The sequence below is a fragment of the Mobula birostris genome, chromosome 14 (genome assembly GCF_030028105.1).
Source record: "Mobula birostris isolate sMobBir1 chromosome 14, sMobBir1.hap1, whole genome shotgun sequence".
In the NCBI taxonomy this organism is placed as follows: Eukaryota; Metazoa; Chordata; class Chondrichthyes; order Myliobatiformes; family Myliobatidae; genus Mobula; species Mobula birostris.
Window position 1 is genome coordinate 59,517,759 of NC_092383.1, and position 18,957 is coordinate 59,536,715.

Below are 18,957 nucleotides of genomic sequence, written 5' to 3' on the forward strand. Positions count from 1 at the left end.
TTACTTCAAACACCAACTCCGTGTGATCTTTCAGTTTGCTCCAACACCATGTATACATAAGACTTCCAAATGCATCTATAACTACTTCTACCTGTTTAGAACTCACACGTACCACAAGATAGTACTACTACTTTGATGAACTCTGTCACTGCAGATGTCATTGATATCACCACGATCCGTAGTGAGGTGTTCAAGAATTAAGATGTTTTGGGGAGCAAAATCAAAAAAATTGACAAAAAATGCTGTAATTATGCTGCATAACAAAAGAATAAGTTGCATATTTTCTGGGTAAAATTACTTCACTTAAGTAAAGTTTCTCTCTTTCAAATAACAAAACACAAGATGTTTTGGATTACTTGGGTCAAATTTATTAAAGGGCTCCTCTTGCAATTCTCAAACGTTCAACAAGATTTACCCAAAAATGTAAAAAATCTGTTTTGATGTTATTAATGATTACTTTCCTTCAACAAAGCTCTCAGCTGCACAAGAAACGAACAGAATCAAAAGAAGTATGGCCTGGCTGTCAGACCATATTTCCTTTCTTTAAGATCTTTAAACAATGTACAATTGGACAATGGCTTCCCATTGATCCTTCAATGATTATGCTTCTAATTACCCAATCAATCCAAATACTAAAAAATATACCTATTTGATGAGTCCAACACTACTTTGAACAACATTACTTTGAACAACGCTGCCAGTAACTGGTATACTAACCAAAATTTGGGCTTTGATACTGTATTTGTGAACAGCATCTTACAGTAATGTAGCAATAATGGAATAAAGGACTGTATGGGTGATTCATCTGCCATTCTTCCATGAGCCACAGCTGTTTTACTAGTACATGAGCCAAGGTCATGTACAGATGGAGTTTGTATCATTGCCAGAGATGGAGTGAGTGATTTGAAGAGGAGTCGATGGGGAAAAGTTTTGATGCCCGTCCAATGAACTCGGGTGCGAGGTTGGATCACTCCAAGCTCCAAGCCGATTTGGTGAGATTGTGAATGGCTTCGGGCTGCGCAGCCCAAGCATATCATGGCACCCGTGTCCAGGTCCTAGCGCAAGGCACCACCCTGTGCTTGGACAATTTAAATGCCAGTACACGTAGACTGGAAGCCGAAATATTGGGAACAGAGGCAAGAGTTGGGCTGATTTCAATCACTCTCCCACAAATGTCCATTCCTTTCTCCACAGTGCCAAGGCTGTGAACCGATCCAGCTGCTGTGTGTGTTTTGCCTGCTGCTCTGGTGAACTGGGGACAGAGGGTTGGACCTACTCGAGCTACTCCAGGAGCGATCTGGGACCATGTCTGGTTCAGAATGCTGTTGACTAGCTTCCATTGTTTGCTAGATTTGTCAAAGTTGCTGGTGAACGCAGCAGGCCAGGCAGCATCTATAGGAAGAGGTACAGTCGACGGTTCAGGCTGAGACCCTTCGTCAGGACTAACTGAAGGAAGAGTTAGTAAGAGATTTGAAAGTGAGAGGGGGAGGGGGAGATCCAAAATGATAGGAGAAGACAGGAGGGGGAGGGATGGAGCCAAGAGCTGGACAGGTGATTGGCAGAAGGAATACGAGAGGATCATGGGACAGGAGGTCCGGGGAGAAAGACAAGAGGACAAGGGGGGAAATACGGGTGCCTATAGCTACACCTTTAGTTTGGAGGAAGTGGGAGGAGCCAAAGGAGAAATTATTAAGAGTAAGGACTAATTCCGCTAGACAGAGCAGAGTGGTGGTAGAGGGGAACTGATCCTTACCGTATGGGTCCTAGCTATGCCTGCCTTTTTGTTGGGTTTGTGGAACAATCTATGTTCCGTGCCTATTCTGGTATCTGTCCCCCACTTTTCCTTCGCAACATCAACGACTGCATTGGCGCTGCTTCCTGCACGCATGCACAGCTCGTTGACTTCATTAACTTTGCCTCCAACTTTCACCCTGCCCTCAAGTTTATCTGGTCCATTTCCAACACCTCCCTCCCCTTTCCAGATCTTTCTGTCTCTGCCTCTGGAGACAGCTTATCCATTGCTGTCTACTATAAGCCTAATGACTCTCACAGCTATCTGGACTATTCCTCTTCTCACCCTGTCTCTTGCAAAAACACCATCTCCTTCTCGCAATTCCTCCGTCTCTGCCGCATCTGCTCTCAGGATGAGGCTTTTCATTCTAGGACAAGGGAGATGTCCTCCTTTTGTAAAGAAAGAGGCTTCCCTTCCTCCACTATCAACTCTGCTCTTAAATGCATCTCCCCCATTTCACGTACATCTGCTCTCACTCCATCCTCCCGCCACCCCACTAGGAATAGTGTTCCCCTGGTCCTCACCTACCACCCCACCAGCCTCCGGGTCCAACATATTATTCTCCGTAACCTTCACCACCTCCAACGGGATCCCACCACTAAAAACATCTTTCCCTCCCCACCTCTCTCTGCTTTCCGCAGGGATCGCTCCCTACGCAACTCCCTTGTCCATTCGTCACCCCCATCCCTCCCCACTGATCTCCCTCCTGGCACTTATCCTTGTAAGTGGAACAAGTGCTACACATGCCCTTACACTTCCTCCCTTACCACCGTTCAGGGCCCCAAACAGTCCTTCCAGGTGAGGCGACACTTCACCTGTGAGTTGGCTGGGGTGATATACTGGGTCCGGTGCTCCCGATGTGGCCTTCTATATATTGGCGGGACCCGACGCAGACTGGGAGACCGCTTTGCTGAACACCTACGCTCTGTCTGCCAGAGAAAGCAGGATCTCCCAGTGGCCACACATTTTAATTCCACATCCCATTCCCATTCTGACATGTCTATCCACGGCCTCCTCTACTGTAAAGATGAAGACACACTCAGGTTGGAGGAAAAACACCTTATATTCCGTCTGGGTAGCCTCCAACCCGATGGCATGAACATCGACTTCTCTAACTTCTGCTAATGCCCCACCTCCCCCTTGTACCCCATCTGTTATTTATTTTTATACACACATTCTTTCTCTCACTCTCCTTTTTCTCCCTCTGTCCCTCTGAATATACCCCTTGCCCATCCTCTGGGTTCCCCCCTTCCTTGTCTTTCTTCCCGGACCTCCTGTCCCATGATCCTCTCGTATCCCTTTTGCCAATCACCTGTCCAGCTCTTGGCTCCATCCCTCCCCCTCCTGTCTCCTCCTATCATTTTGGGTCTCCCCCTCCCCCTCCAACTTTCAAATCGCTTATTAACTCTTCCTTCAGTTAGTCCTGACAAAGGGTCTCGGCCTGAAACGTCGACTGTAACTCTTCCTAGAGATGCCGCCTGGCCTGCTGCGTTCACCAGCAACTTTGATGTGTGTTGCTTGAATTTCCAGCATCTGCAGAATTCCTGTTGTTTGCTAGATTTGTGTTTTTTTTTTCCCTCTTTCTCTGTGCAGTGGTCTTGCTTTTCTTTAAACTGGGTTATTTGGGCTTCTTGCTTTGTGGCTGCCTGTAAGCAGACAAATCTCAATGTATATAATTTATACATTCTTTGGTAATAAATGCACTTTGATTCTCGAAACTTTGAAAATGGTTAAGAATTAACTTCAGAAAACAAGGAATGCACCTTAATCACACAGGTTTGTCAGTTCTTTGCCATCATCTCAAATATAAGATTAGAATACAACATGAAATATTATGGAAAGAAACTAAGAAGTCAATGGAAGAGAAAATGATTTAAATGGAATCATCCATATAATGCATTATTGTTCTACAGCTTTTATTCAATCATTGACCAGAAAACTAAATACGTCATGTGAAATGCATTGATTGGACTCAACAATGAATATTAATAAAGGATTATTTTGTAGCACTCCTTTTTTAAACAATAAACAAACAGTAGTTTGAATTAACTACAGAAATTGGCACTGAACAATTAGTTTCAATGTCATTAAAATGTGACGATGCATCAATAACATAGATCAGCATATAATATTAATGACAGTCCTGCAAGGTAACAAAATAAAACAGGAGTACATGAATATCTTAGTGTTCATCAGTGATACTTCACTGTCATCACTGAATAAACAAAGAATAAATCCACATTTGTAATAAGATTCACTAGTCTACAAACATTTACATTAAAATAAAGGTATATAGATTCCAGATGTTCTCTATAAATCTGCAGAACAAAAATCTGATATCTACCATAACTAAAACAACTTGAAGATACATTAGACACATTAACTCATGGAGGACATTCTGCCTACTCTTAACAGTTACTCGGTTGTATATTGTTTAATGAACCAACCTCTTGGAGAACCCATGTTAAAATATATTCTCTTCTTCCTAAGAAGAGACAGAACCAGATTCCACACGCATGCTGACAACATCCATCTTTATCCTGACAATGTGCCAGTTTTAATGCTTGCCCAATAACACCAAAGGCCAAAAGTCAATTTGTTACCTTTTATCTTCAAGCACAAACTGCCGTACCTTTGCCTCCCTCTTCAGCCAATACCAGAGTGTTCAAAAATCAGGACTCTGTCAAATCATGGAGCTCACAAACCCACACTGGGTTCTGTATGAGCCCAGGCTGAACTTCTGATTCGATAGTAGTAGTAATAATAATAATATTCAGATCCAGAATCAGTTTATTGTCAGCGGCATACGTCGTGAAATTTGTTAACTTAGTAGCAGCAGTTCAATGCAAAACATAATCTAGAGAGAAAAAACAAAATAAAATAATAAATAAATCAATCAATTACAGTATACGTATATTGAATAGATTAAAAATTGTGCAAAAATCAAAAATAATATATATTAACAAAGTGAGATAGTGTTCAAGGGTTCAATGCCCATTTAGGAATCAAAAGGCAGAGGAAAAGAAGCTGTTCCTGAATCGCTGAGTGTGTGTGTGCCTTCAGGGTTTTGTATCTCCTACCTGATGGTAACAGTGAGAAAAGGGCATGTCCTGGGTGCTGGAGGTCCTTAATAACGGATGCTGCCTTTCTGAGACACTACTCCCCGAAGATGTCCTGGGTACTTTGTAGGCTCGTACCCAAGATGGAGCCGACGAAATTTACAATCCCTTTGCAGCTTCTATCAGTCCTGTGCAGTAGCCACCCCCATACCAGACAGTGATGCAGCCTCTCAGAATGCTCTCCACTGTACATCCATAGGAGTTATAGAGTAGTGATAATAATAATAATAAAATTCTTCATTGATGCTGAGCGGGAAATTCTTTTGTTACAGCAGCAACGTTTAAAAACACACTTTGCAGTGGACACACTTAACTAATAAAGTACAGAATAATAATATACACAATAATTTACCAATGTGCAATAATAATGATGTGTATTCTCCTGTGGCACAGAGATGAACGGTTGAGAATACATTTGGAATGAAACAGAATATGATTTTAATAGTATTGTTTTATGAATAAGATTGGTTTAGACTTAGAAGACGTGCACAAAAACAACTGGGAATTACAGGATCGGGTAATTGTGTTCAGTCCTATTGGATTTACTGGATGAAAACAGGGTCCAGGTTTGAATCTGTAGGTCAACCAGGAGGAGGAGGGGGAAGGTGAATTGGGAAATCAAAACAAGACACACCACATGGACCATGAGGGGCACATTTTCAAGTTAAACTTGCTCCAACTGATACCATAGATTGAGAGCGGCTCAGACAGGTGCCCCGTAAGTACAATAATGAAGACCTAACCCGATGGGCAGTTATTGTGCTGTGTTCCTCACCACCTGCATGGCAAACAAGCACATGAACAAAGATCACAGAAGCAATGCCCAGACGTGTATTATGTGCCACTTTGCATGTCTATGAGTTGGCATACCTAGTGCATCGAGGACCCCGAAGCAAAGCCACTAGCTTCGCAATCCATGTAATTCCCAACTTCAGTGAATGGGATTTTTTTCTTGGAAGTTCAAACACTGTGCTGCACAATATAATTTCAAGGCCACTCCATTTACTACAGCCTCTTCCCTTTTGCAGAGCACCACTTCGCTCAGTGTGTAACATTAAAGACAAGTGTTATGTTCTGTAACTCCAAAACGTAAAACAAGGGAGCCGGGAGATAACTTGTGTATGTTTGTTTTTACTTTAGCAAGACACGGTGGCATGATAAGGTATGCTATGCATTTACTTTTACATATAACCCATAATGAACCATTTAAACAACAAAGAATGTTTAATCAAACAATATACTTACCATATTACTCAAATATTACTGAAATATTAAATACACAAGCTTCATGTTTATGAACATAATTTTGATATATCAAGAGTTTAAATCCTGATATACTACTGACAATTCTTCAGCAAAGTCTATGTATTCAACAAAATCTTTCATTTTTCAATGCATGGACATATTAAAACATTGTCCTGGGGCACATTGCTACTTGGAAACAACAACAACCTGCAATTTTGTAACAGCTTCAGGCATTTCACAGGAGTGACAAGAAACACGGGCTGACACGGTATCCTTTAGGAGCTGGTAGGAGAAATTGGTCAAAAAAATTGGACTAAATTGAAAACTCGTGTGAGTCTGTGTGCTCTCAGGCTCAAAGAGAATACCAATTCTCGAATATTCTAACTCAGCCTGAGGAAATAGCTGGAGTGGGGAATGGAACTTATGGTTCGGATACGCAAGTCTGTGTTTGAAGATCAAATACAAAAGCTTAATGTACAAGCACTAAAATTAGCTCATGGCCTTTAAGATGGCATCAACATGTATATGAAATCAGACCCTGCCCACCAATAGGAATAAGAGCAGCAACATTTTGATTGCATTCACACAGAAGGGGTGTGGATGATTAGCGGCTGTCCAGTAAAACATCAAATCTAGAGACTATAAAATCCATTTCAACAATGCTGGATGAACTGAAGCATCGCGTGAGCTACATAGAATTATGGGATGGGCGTTGTAGTCATGGTAATTGAGGAAAAGCTCATGTCAGGGCCAAATGTGAGTCAAAGATGAGAAGAACCCAATTCAGTCTCAGAAAACTGCTGGAAGAGGATGGAATGGATGACTGGGTATCAGAGACCGTCTCTGGGAATAAATACAATCACGTCAACCTCAGCACTATTTTGGAGAGGGAATGCCCTGATGAATCCTTGTCAGATGTTTGACGCCCACGTGAAAAAATATTGGAGACAGTGGAGATGTCAAGTGAAATTGATGGGGAGTTAGATCTGCGTGTCATTTGCCAAATGTGGTCCCCAACACACTGCATCCAGATGTCTAGGGCAGCATGCCAATGATAAACAGGAAGGTGCCAAAGACAGAAACTGGGTACCATTAATTAAAATCACCGAAGTGGTGTCCAGCTTTGTGCTGAATGTCACCTTATATGTCTATGAGTCAGCATGCCTAATACATGGTTATCCCAGGAGCAAATGGAGTAAGAGTGAGAATGTAAGCCATGATTATTCTGTGGCAAATATGTGATATAAAAGAATGGAACAAGGAAAGGTTCTGAGCTAGATAACCAAGGAGAGGTGCTGGAAGAGGGTGGTAAAATCAATGGTGTGATGACTGAAATCATCTAGAGAAGAACAAGGATAATGATTTCCAACAATTGTGCTAATTTCTAGTATATATGAGGACTAACTAAACACAGTGGAGGAGTAGAAAATTAATGAATGTAGAAATAAGAACTGACATACTCGTTGTCACAGTGGTGAGCTTCAATTTTGGAGCAGACCCAAAAACAGATGGGTCAGGTGTGAGGTTCCTAGGGAGAGTAGTGATGACGACAGATCTGAAAGCCCTAGGAACTGCAAGTACGATTTGCTACAAGCAACTTGGTAGAAAGAATGCCGAGAAAGAATTACAGCTTCTGAACAAAAAGAATCTGGAAGGAGTTTGACAAAAGATGCTGAGAAAAGCTGAGCAAGAAAATACACAAATTCAAATAAAGAAAAAGAATGACAGCAAAATGCGCAGTGAAATCAAATAACTATAAAACATCTGTTATCAAATTCTTCACGTGACATAACCGCTGAGAATAATTTCTATTCTGAACAAGAACAGCATTTTCATTTGCGAGACAAAATGTGCTGAACATAAGTATAGCCTGTGCAGTTCACTTCACAATGTTAAACAAAACATGCTGTTGGAAAATCTCCAATGCTTATTGCTTTTAAGAAAATAATTGCACCAATAAATTCCATCTACATTATTAATTCTGGATAATATATTGCTGGTATTTTATCTGCTGGTCCTGGTCTAATATTTTTTTATATAATTGCAAGGTGGCTCCTTAAGGTTGTCATAGCTGGGGAGGTTGGGGACAAGCTCCCACTACCTATTAAAATGCTCCCAATGGCGTGCATGTCAACTAGCCTCTGACAGCCTGCTCCAGTTCCTGGCTGTCACGTGTGGCTTAGCTACTAAGCCCGACAGAACCGTTTTTTACTGACTGGAGAAAGGGCAAAGGCGGGTTACCGGTGCCTTAAAGCCAGTTGCTTCTGACAGATGGGACGCATCAACCATGGTTGCCAGCTCATTTAGGAGAAGGAAAACTTTGATCTTAAACCTCTGCTGGCTTGCAGCTATACCCACTCAAAGGGGAGGCTTTGGGAATAAACCTGCAAGGGAAAATCCAGAGCTGGAACCCCTAAGGCAATCCTATATTGAATTCAACACTGACTGGCAACTCCTGTGACACCACTGGAGCCAAACTGTATCAGTTTCTGCCATTCCTTTGGATATATCAGCTGTGTGGAGAGGGGAGAGTGCTGCATGGGCAACAGCTCGCTCTCCAAATCGCACTGCCCTGACTTGCATATCATGTAAACAGTTAGGATGCAATATCCATGGTCGACTCTGTCAAACGGAAGGCCTTATAAATTGCAAGATGGCATTCTTTTACTTTAGTGCAATGTATGTTTGTATAATAAGCTGCAAAATCAGAGAATTATAATTACTGTAGTTAATGTTCTTCCAGGAAAGCTTATCACCACTAAAAGTACATACAAGAAGAAATTACCCCTTCATCTACTCAAGCTCATCCTTCCTTCCAATTAAATAAAACAACAACTACAATTCTAATTCTATTTCCACTCATGGTTCGGCTACCATTAACTCCTGTCTCACCAAAGACCTGGACCCACTGCAATTTGCCTATCGCACAACAGGTTTACAGTGGACATGAACTTATTGGCTCTTCAAGTGGCCTTGGATCATCTGGACAATACAAATACCTATGTCAGGATGGTGTTTATTGACTACAGCTCAGCATTCAACACAATCATTCCTACAGTTCTGATCAAAAAGCTCCAGAACCTGGGCCTCTGTACCTCCCTCCACAACTGGATCCTCAATTTCCTAAGCAGTAGACCACAATCTGTGCAGATCAAAAACAACATCTCCACCTCGCTGACAATAAACACTGGTGCTTAGCCTACTGCTCTACTCTCTCTATACCCATGACTGTGTGGCTCAAACGTCATCCATAAATTTGCTGGCAGAATTTGGTAACAAGAGGGCATACAGGAGTAAGGTATATCAGCTAATTGACTGGTGTCACAGCAATAACCGTACACTCAAAGTCAGTAAGACAAAAGAACTGATTGTGGACTTCAGAAAGAATAAGATAAGGGAACACACACCAGTCCTCAGGGGAATCAGAAGTGGGAAGAGTGAGCAATTTCAAGTTTCTGGGTGTCAATATCTCAGAGGACCCAACCAGGACAACATACCAATGCAGCTACAAAGAAGACATGACAGTGGCTGTATTTTATCAGGAGTTTAAGAAGATTTGGTATGTCACCAAAAACACTTGAAAATGTCTACAGATGTACTATGGAGAGCATTCTAACTGGCTGCATCACTGTCTGATATGGCGGGTGGGGGGGTGGGGTGTCTACTGCAGAGGATCGAAGTCAGCTGCAGAGAGTTGTAAACTTAGTTAGCACCATCATGAGCACTAGCCTCCATGGAATCCAGGACCTCTTCAAGGAGCGGTGCCTCAAAAAGGTGGCATCCATCATTAAGGACCCCATCACCCAGGTCATGCCTTGTTCTTATTGTTACCATCAGGAAGGAGGTATAGAAGCCTGAAGGCACACACTCAGCAATTCAGGAACAGCTCTTCTCCTTTGCCATCCAATTTCTGAATAGACATTGAACCCTTGAACATTTTCTCACTACTTCTTTTATTTCTACTATTGCATTACTTATTTAACTATTATGAATTTACTGTAATTCACAATTTTTTCCCTCTATTATGTACTGCATTGTACTGCTACTGGAAAATCAACAAATTTCATGGCATATGCCAGTGATATTAGACCTGATTCTGATTCTGTTGCCATCAGAAATCTATCATGCAGTTTACTATGTTTAATTGACTTTGCATCAACAGCTTTTGTGGGGAGAGTAGCATGTTCCAATTAGCCTTATAATCTGACACAAAATGTAGCATTAAATCACCAGAAGATACAATTGAAAGCTACTATCATCCTGACTATCTAATTCACATATTTCCTTAATCATCTACAGGATTAGGTGAGGAAACTCATCAATTCAACCATTTTGATTCATTGCTCTGGTGAATCTTCTCTGACCTTTTCTCATTAGGTACATTTTCCAAACTGTATGCATCCCTTGGCAAGACCGTGTCACCGACCTGGAAGTCCTTGAAAGAGCAGAGAGCGCAAGTATAGAAGCGATGATCCTGCAAGCCCCGCTTCGCTGGACAGGGCAAGTTATATGCATGGATGATTCCAGGGTACCCAGACAATTGCTATATGGAAAGCTGTCTCAAGGAAGAAGAGACAGGTGGCGACCTTGTAAGAGTTTCAAGGACTGTGCGAAAGCCAACCTTGCACACGCTGACTTTGCACCTGAGCAGCTTGAATGGAGGGTTCAGCACCAGACAGGATGGTGTACCCTGGTAAGGCGCGCCTCCAACAACTTCAAGAATCGTCACCGTACAGATCTGGCTGCTGATCGAGAGAAGAAAACTTGCCACATCAGTTGCTCCAACAGCAGCTGGACGGGTTACCTGTCCTCACTATCAACGCGCACACCTTTCTAGAATCGGACTGCAGAGCCACCTCAGAGCGCACAATTGATCAGCTGCACAGACAAACATAATCATCGGAAACGATGGACAATCAACACATTTCCTGAACTGTATGCAGAGACCTAAATGAGATACAGAGATTTAAATAACTGTAACCATATTAAATGAAAGCAGATTCCAGGAAATTTTGCACACCACAAGAGCAAGCCTTATAAATTGAGCTTACTAAACCTCCAAGGAGCGTAAAAACTAGACCTAGCACGATGCAAACAGGCAAGTCATCTTCACATCTGGTGTGCTTAATAGACACCATACTTTTACAACTAAAGGCCGCAAGCAAATCTCTACAATAACTGGACATAATTAAAGGGACACCTAATAATTCTCACAATTCCCAACTATACACGTCCTATTATATTTGATTCACTATTATTTAAAGAGGCTTCAGAAATGTCTTTCTGCCATTAGATAATTTGAATGGAATCACAAATCAAACTGCAAACGTACCCCCAAAAGATAAAGCACCACGTGGAAAGTATTTTGATAAATATGAGAGCACCCAATCAAAATGCCCTAGTACTTCAACTAACCAGAATAAGAATTACTAATGGACATGAAAAGTCTCCAACTAGGCAGCTCCTGGTAAAGAGAATGGTTTTTGTTTGCAACAGGGCAAATACGTAGAAGAGTTACTTAGAAGACCAAGTACGATACAAGAGGTCCAGTTATGACATCAGGAAAGCAATCTCATCTGCGAAGTAGCAATTCTGGATCAAACTTGAATCACTGAAGGATGCTCGACAGCTGTGGCAGGGCTTACACCCCCTACAAAATGAAACCAAATGACATAGGTTTGCGCTACAGGAGCCTCCGCTCCTGCACCAGCAGGCACAGGAAGAGCTTCTTCCCTGAGGCTGTGACCCTGCTGAACCTCACATCACAGTGCTAAGCAGTATTGCATCCATATTGTACTGTCTCAGTACTTTTATATTTGTGTGCTGTAGCACCTTTTTATTTGCAGTTATTTTATAAATAACACTATTCTTTGCATTTCTGGTCAGATGCTAAATGCATTTCATTAGCTTTGTATCTCTGCTCGGCACAATAACAATAAAGTTGAATCGAATCTAATCTAATCTAGATGACAACAAGGCTTCACTCCCAAATGAGGTAAATGGCTCCTATGCTTGTTTTGACCATCAAAGCATAGGCGAACCTTCATAAACTCCCATGGTCTCCGATGACTCTGTGATTTCAGTTTCTGAGGCCAACATGAGAGCATCCTTCAGGGGGTGAACCCAAGGAAAGCATCCGACCCAGAAGGGGTACCTGAGTACTAAAGACTTGTGCTGATCAACTGGCTGGAGTGTTCACCGATAGCTTCAACCTCCAGCTTCGGCAGTCTTGAATATCCACTTTATTTAAGCAGGTTTCTATTCTACCGGTGCCTGAGAAAAACGTGGTCACCTGCCTCAATAACTATCACGAGAAAATCTGCAGATGCTGGAATTTCAAGCAACACACATAAAAGTTGCTGGTGAACGCAGCAGACCAGGCAGCATCTCTAGGAAGAGGTACAGTCGATGTTTCCGGCTGAGACCTTTGGTCAGGACTAACTGAAAGAAGAGCTAGTAAGAGATTTGAAAGTGGGAGGGGGAGGGGGAGATCATCCAGTAGCACTTACGTTCACTGTGATGAAGTGCTTTGAGAGGATGGTGATGAAACATATCAACTCTTGCCTGAGAAATGACTTGGATCCACTCCAATTTGCTTACTATCACAAAAGGTCCACGGCAAATGCCATTTCGTTGGCTGTTCACTCAACTCTGGAACTCTAGACAGTGAAGATCCATACATCAGGATGCTCTTCTTCAACTACCACTCAGCACTCATCTCCTCAAAACTAATCAATAAGCTTCAAGACCTTGGCCTCAGTACCTCCTTGTGCAATTGGATCTTCGATTTTCCCACTTGCAGACCCCAGTCAGTTTGGATTGACAACAACATCTCCTCCACAATCTCCATCAGACCAGGGGCAGCATAAGAGTGTGTGCTTAGCCCCCTGCTTTACTCACTTTACACTTATTTATACTTATGTGAGGCTAAGCATAGCTCCATTGCCATATCTAAGTTTGCAGATTGCACCATTGTTGTTGGCCAAATCAAAGGTGGTGACGAATTAGCATATAGGAGGGAGATTGAAAAATCTGGCTGAATGGTGCCACAACAACAACGACTATTCACACAATGTCAGCAAGACCAAGCAGCTGATCATTGACTTCAGGAAGAGGAAACCAGACGTCCATGAGCCAGTTGTCATCAGGGGAACAGAGGGGCAGAGGGGCAGCAACCTCCCTTTCCTCAGTGTTATCACCAGAGGATTGTTTTGGGTCTAGCACTTAAGAGCCATTAGGAAGAAAGCACAGCAGTGCCTCTACTGCCTCAGGACTTTGCAAAGATTTGGCGTGACATCTAAAACTTTGACAAACTTCTAGAGATGTGTGAAGGAGAGCACTGGCTTCATTATGGCCTGGTACAGAAATACTAATGCCCTTGAACAGAAAATCCTACGAAAAGTCCTGGACAGGATTCAGTACACCATAGGTAAAACCTTCCCCACCACGGAGCATATCTACAAGGCATGATGTCACAGGAAAGGAGCATCCACCATCCAGTCTGTGCTCTCTTCTCGCTGCTGCTATCAGCAAGAACGTACAGGAGCCTCAGGACCCACCCCACCAGGATCAGCCCTCAATCATCAGACTCTTGAACTAAGCAGGATAACTTCACTTACCCCGTCACTGCACAGTTCCCACAACCCGTGAACTCACTTTCAAGGACTCCTCATTTCATGTTCTCTATATTTATTTATTTTATTTGTTTGTATTTGCACAATTTCCTTTCTTTTGCCCACTTGTTGTTTATCTTTCCTTTTGGATGTGTTCTTTCATTGATTCTATTGTTTATTGTATGCCTGTAAGGAATTGAATCTTAGAGTTTTATACAATGATATAAATTACTTCGATAATTAATTTACTTTGAATTTCGAAGAGTTAGAACAGTTCCTTTTGGGTTCAATCCATGCATTGAAATCTGAGAGAAAAAGTGGAATTGGACATGTTTAATGGATTTTACTGTAGACCAGAAATCCCGGATAATAACAGTACATTGAAAGCCATCATATCAATAAATTCATCAATACACCACAAAACTATTCTGATACAGACCAGAGTATGTGCTGGGAATACCCCAATACTTTCTTTTAATGCAGAGTAAAATGGTAATAAGCACATGTACAGTAGGAAGCCTCCACGTTATGAGATTGAGTTGCCAGCATGAACAGCTGGGTCTATTTACCTATCATGGTTACGAGCCTAAGGCATACAGCAGTCGTCATGGATATCACCTGGATTGAGTCACTCAGCTTGAGGGTTTGCATGTCATGCATGTTTGAGAGAATCGAAGCATTCTGCAGTGATGAAATCCAGGAGCCAATCAACCTTTGGGGAGAATTGATTAGATGGACTTCGGAGGCACCAAGAAGTCTGTAGTTCTCAGGCTATGCCAGTTTTAATAGGTTATTGTGCTGCACAAGAAACTGTTGGCACTGTTTCACTGTCTAAAAGGTAAGAAAAGGTATATTTTGGGCTGAGAGTATAGTTAATATAGAAGTCACTCGTTATAGGTGCAGAGATTGAGATATATGTTTCCCTTCTTTTGTACGTTGGTTGTCAGTCTTCAGAGTTTTTAAAATATTCATTCTATTGTATTTCTTTGTTAAACTGTGAATGCCTGCAAGAAAATAAATCTCAAGGGAGTATATGGTGACACGTTACTTTGAATATGTAGCCACCCACTGGCATTTGACAACAGCACATTTAAAAGGGGAGAATAAAGTTTGGACCATATAAAAAGAGAAATATCGTGTCTACAGGATGAAATCTAGAAATTAACCCAATGAGTACAAAAGCTACCAGCAAAATAAATGGCAAGTGACACAAGTCAAAAGCCGAGGTGAAATTGTATGGTGCTGAATAGAAAAAGTGACATACTCAGTCATGGGAATGGTACACATTAATAACATCAGCGAATGGAACTTTTTAGAAAATTAGTGGCTTTTTCTTTAAAGGTATGCATTTGCTGGATGCCAGTTAGAATTGTACACTTCTTTTCATCGCTGCAGGGCAGCAAGTATAACAAATACTGCAGGAGAAAAGCAGTAATATTTTTGGGTAGAAGTATCTGTGGAGGCCATTGTACAGTGGAATGGCAGTGTACGGAATCAAACAAGCCAAGAATTCCAGGTGCCACAAGGAGAATTGTGAGGATCTCATAAATAATGTTACACCAGGCTGGAACAACAGAGTACAAAGTAGCCAAGATGCATCTAACAAGGTGAAAGCAGTAATGGCTAAACAGCAGGCACTGGAAACAATCCAGAGAGGAAATAACAAATCAACAGCTTTAATTTTACAAAGAGACAATGGGGAAGTGAAAACAATTCTGTGTTCATGGAAGCCAATATGGAAGACAAGATCTGGAAGCTGGAGTAAACACAAACTGCTGAAATAACTCAGTGAGCCGAGCAGCATCCATGGAGACAAAGGAGTGGTCAAAGTTTCAGGTTGAGAGCCTGGACTAGAGCCTCTCCCCAAAACATTGACCTTCCCTTTTCCTCCACAGAAGAGACAAGACAGGATGAGTACAAAATAATGAAGATGTTTAGTATTAACTAGAAGTGATAGTTTTTAGGGGTATAGTGGAAACTGCGTATTCCTAAAAACTGTATGCAGTATGAGAAAAGTCATCTCTGAAGCTGATTGGAAAGATGATCCTTTAAAATTAGTAATAGTGGGAGTAAATACTGTGGAGATTTTACGCTCAGCTTCTTGTAGTTTAGGGAATGAGTAGTTTAATAAGTGTATTAATATAGTTGCTGTCTGGCACGAGTTTGTTCTTTTTAAGGGGGAAGCAATACTATAATCAAGTGTGAATGTTATAGAGCAATTGATCATTTGACATGTCATTTTATTCACTTATGTACTAATTACCATGGTAGTTGAGCATTGATCACCTTTAATAAAGGACGTTTATTTGGCAGCTCTATCTTTGTTATTTGCCTGACTGAACAGCAATACAAAAGAACCGATGGACATTATGAAGCAACAAGTAAACTTAGCTAACACTTGCACTACCACTACCATTCCCAACAGCAATACAACTCCAAAGTCAAAAAGCAATTCCCAAACTGCAGCTCAGTCCTGTGAAAATCTGCCTTTGGGTGTGTTTCTGACTAGCAAAATGAAATTATTGGATGAACAAAGATGAGGATTGACCATTACTGCCAGGCATGGTCCAGGAACATTGTCTAATGCAAGCACCCAATTTTTCATCACATCAACACTCAAACTGGATTTTTATCAGCAAAAGCATACCTGTTTAGAGCAGAACATTCCTTAATTTGTAATGGTTTTGGGGAACCTTAGCGCACCAGGACCTAGTTTTATTTTAATGAAGCATTCAATACCAGTAGAAGAAGAAAATGCTGTCATTTACTTTGATGAGGAAATGAGGAGCACCAGACTTAGGAAATTGTGAGTGTACAAACAGATCTGAACCAGCAACTACATGTAGCATATTTTACAAGTGGATGTTGTCCAGTGAAGCAAACTCAGATGAGACTCTAATTGATTTTGCTGATAAGGATGAAATCAATAAAAACACAAGGAATGATGGTACTAAGCATCAGCACACTGCAAATCATCTTCATGAATGACAGCATCAGTAGTTTTATTTCCTGCTCATCATATTTGATGAAATAATAAAAAAAACTCTACAAGATTTCATTTGTTAGAGACTTAAAACTTGCCAAGAAATGCTCAAAGGTAAATTGCTTCTCTTGATTGGCATGCTTGTTCCCAGAATTGTTCACTATTTTCACTACTAGTGGAACAATTGATGACAGCATGTAATATAACAGGAACAAATGATAAAACATTCTGTTTAATAACTTATTATGATAATGCTTGCATGTAAAGAAATTTTAATATGGTTATCTTCAACAAAAACTGCATGTACAAAGAGAAAATTAGGAATCTAAAATTCAAATTATGCATGTAATTCATAATTAATTTGCGTAACATTGCAGAAGACAAGAAGGTTTTTCAAAGCACCAAATGATAGGTATCTTATCAAATGATTGGCTTTTCTGAAAATAGTGCAATACCGGCAGCAAAAGTTTTATTTTGAGGAAAATCCATTGAAGGGTGTAACAATTCAAGGTCATTTTCCATCTAAAATCAACTAAATGTGTTCCCTACGTATTTTTCCTGCACTACTGTTCAATAAAGCTCGGCTATGGATTCAGTTTGTCCGTTCAGTTGATAACATGACCATGAACTAGAACGTACGAATCAACTTTTGAGATATGAGCCTCTCATTTGTGCTGAGTTAGTTGATTTTAGCAGCAATTTAGACCAGGAAGGGAAAATATCCAGCGCCCTTGCCCCGATTTTGATTCATAAGCTGAGCTGAAGAAATTTCAAAGATTCAAGTAAATTTATTATCAAAGTACATATATGTCACCATATACCACCCAGAGATTCATTCTTTGTGAGCACACTCAGTAAACCCATAATAGAATAACAACCAGAACAAACTCAATGAAAGACTGTATCAACTTGGGCATTCAACCAGTCTGCAAAAGACAACAGACTGCGATATACGAAAAAGAGAGAATATTAATTAAATAAGCATTAAATATTGACTCCTAGAAAGTGAGTCCATAGGTTATCAAAACATTTCAGTGATGTGACAAGTGAAGTTATTCCCTTTGGTTCAAGACCAAATGGTTGAGGGGTTATAACTGTTCCTGAACCTGGTGGTGCAAGTCCTGAGGCTCCTGTACCTTCTTTCTGATGGTAGCAATGAGAAGAGGGCATGGCCTGGGGAGTGGGAGTTCCTGACGGTGGATGCTGCTTTGCGGCGACAATACTCCATGCCCATGTGCTCAATGGTGGGGGGGGCTTTACCCACAATGGCCTGGGCCGTGTCTACTACTTTATGTGGAATTTTTTGTTCGGGGCATTGATGTTTCCATACCAGGCTGTGATGCAGCCAGTCAATATACTCTCCAGTACACATTTGAACTTTGAACTTTGAAGTTCATCAAAGTTATAGTTGTCATGCCGAATCTTCACAAACTCCTAAAGAAGTAGAGACGCTTCCATACTTTCTTTGTAATTGTGCTTACATGCTGGGCCTGGACAGGTCCTACAAAGTGATAACCCCGAGGAATCTAAAGTTGTTAACCCTCTCCACCTCTGATCCTCCGATAAGGACTGGCTGATGGACTCTAGTTTCCTCCTTCTGAAGTCAATATTCAACTCCTTGGACTTGCTGACATTGAGTCCAAGGAGTTGATCGTTGAGTAGGAGGTTGCTGTTGAGGCACTACTCAGCCAGATTTCCAAACTCCCTCCTACATGCTGATTTGTCACCTTTGGTTCAGCCTACGACAGCGGTGTCATCAGCAAATCTGAATATATCATTGGAGCTGTGCTTAACCACAGAGTTATAAGTGTAAACCCATTAGAGCAGGGGGCTAAGCACACAGTCTTGTAGTACACCTGTGCTGACGGAGATTGTGGAGGAGATGTTGCCATTCTGAACGGTTTGGGGCGTGCAGGTGAGGAAATTGAGGATCCAGTTGCACAGGGAGGTATTGAGCTGATTGATTAGTTTTAAGGGGATCATGGTATTGAATGCCAAGGCAATGTGTTGTGTCCTTGAGCAAGGCACTTAATCACACATTGCTCTGCGACGACACTAGTCCCAAGCTGTATGGGTCCTAATGCCCTTCCCTTGGTCAACATTGGTGTCGTGGAGAGGGAGACTTGCAGCATGGGCAACTGCTGGTCTTCCATACAACCTTGCCCAGGCCTGCGCCCTGGAGAGTGAAGACTTTCCAGGCGCAGA

At 41.5% G+C, this 18,957-nt stretch overlaps 1 protein-coding gene across 6 annotated transcripts in view; it reads right to left on the reverse strand.

The window, feature by feature from the left end:
* The window catches only part of LOC140209923 (neuron navigator 1-like), a 672,220-nt gene that overhangs the window by 558,102 nt on the left and 95,161 nt on the right, over nucleotides 1-18,957 (reverse strand). For 4 of the 6 annotated variants that reach the window (XM_072278590.1, XM_072278591.1, XM_072278587.1 and 1 more), the window contains exon 3: nucleotides 4,425-4,649. The exons of 1 other annotated variant lie outside the window; for it this stretch is intronic. The gene's annotated coding sequence lies outside the window, so the exon portion shown is untranslated. Of the gene's footprint in view, nucleotides 1-4,395; nucleotides 4,650-18,957 lie in introns of all 6 variants that reach the window. One more of the 6 variants, XM_072278588.1, reaches the window with a different exon arrangement.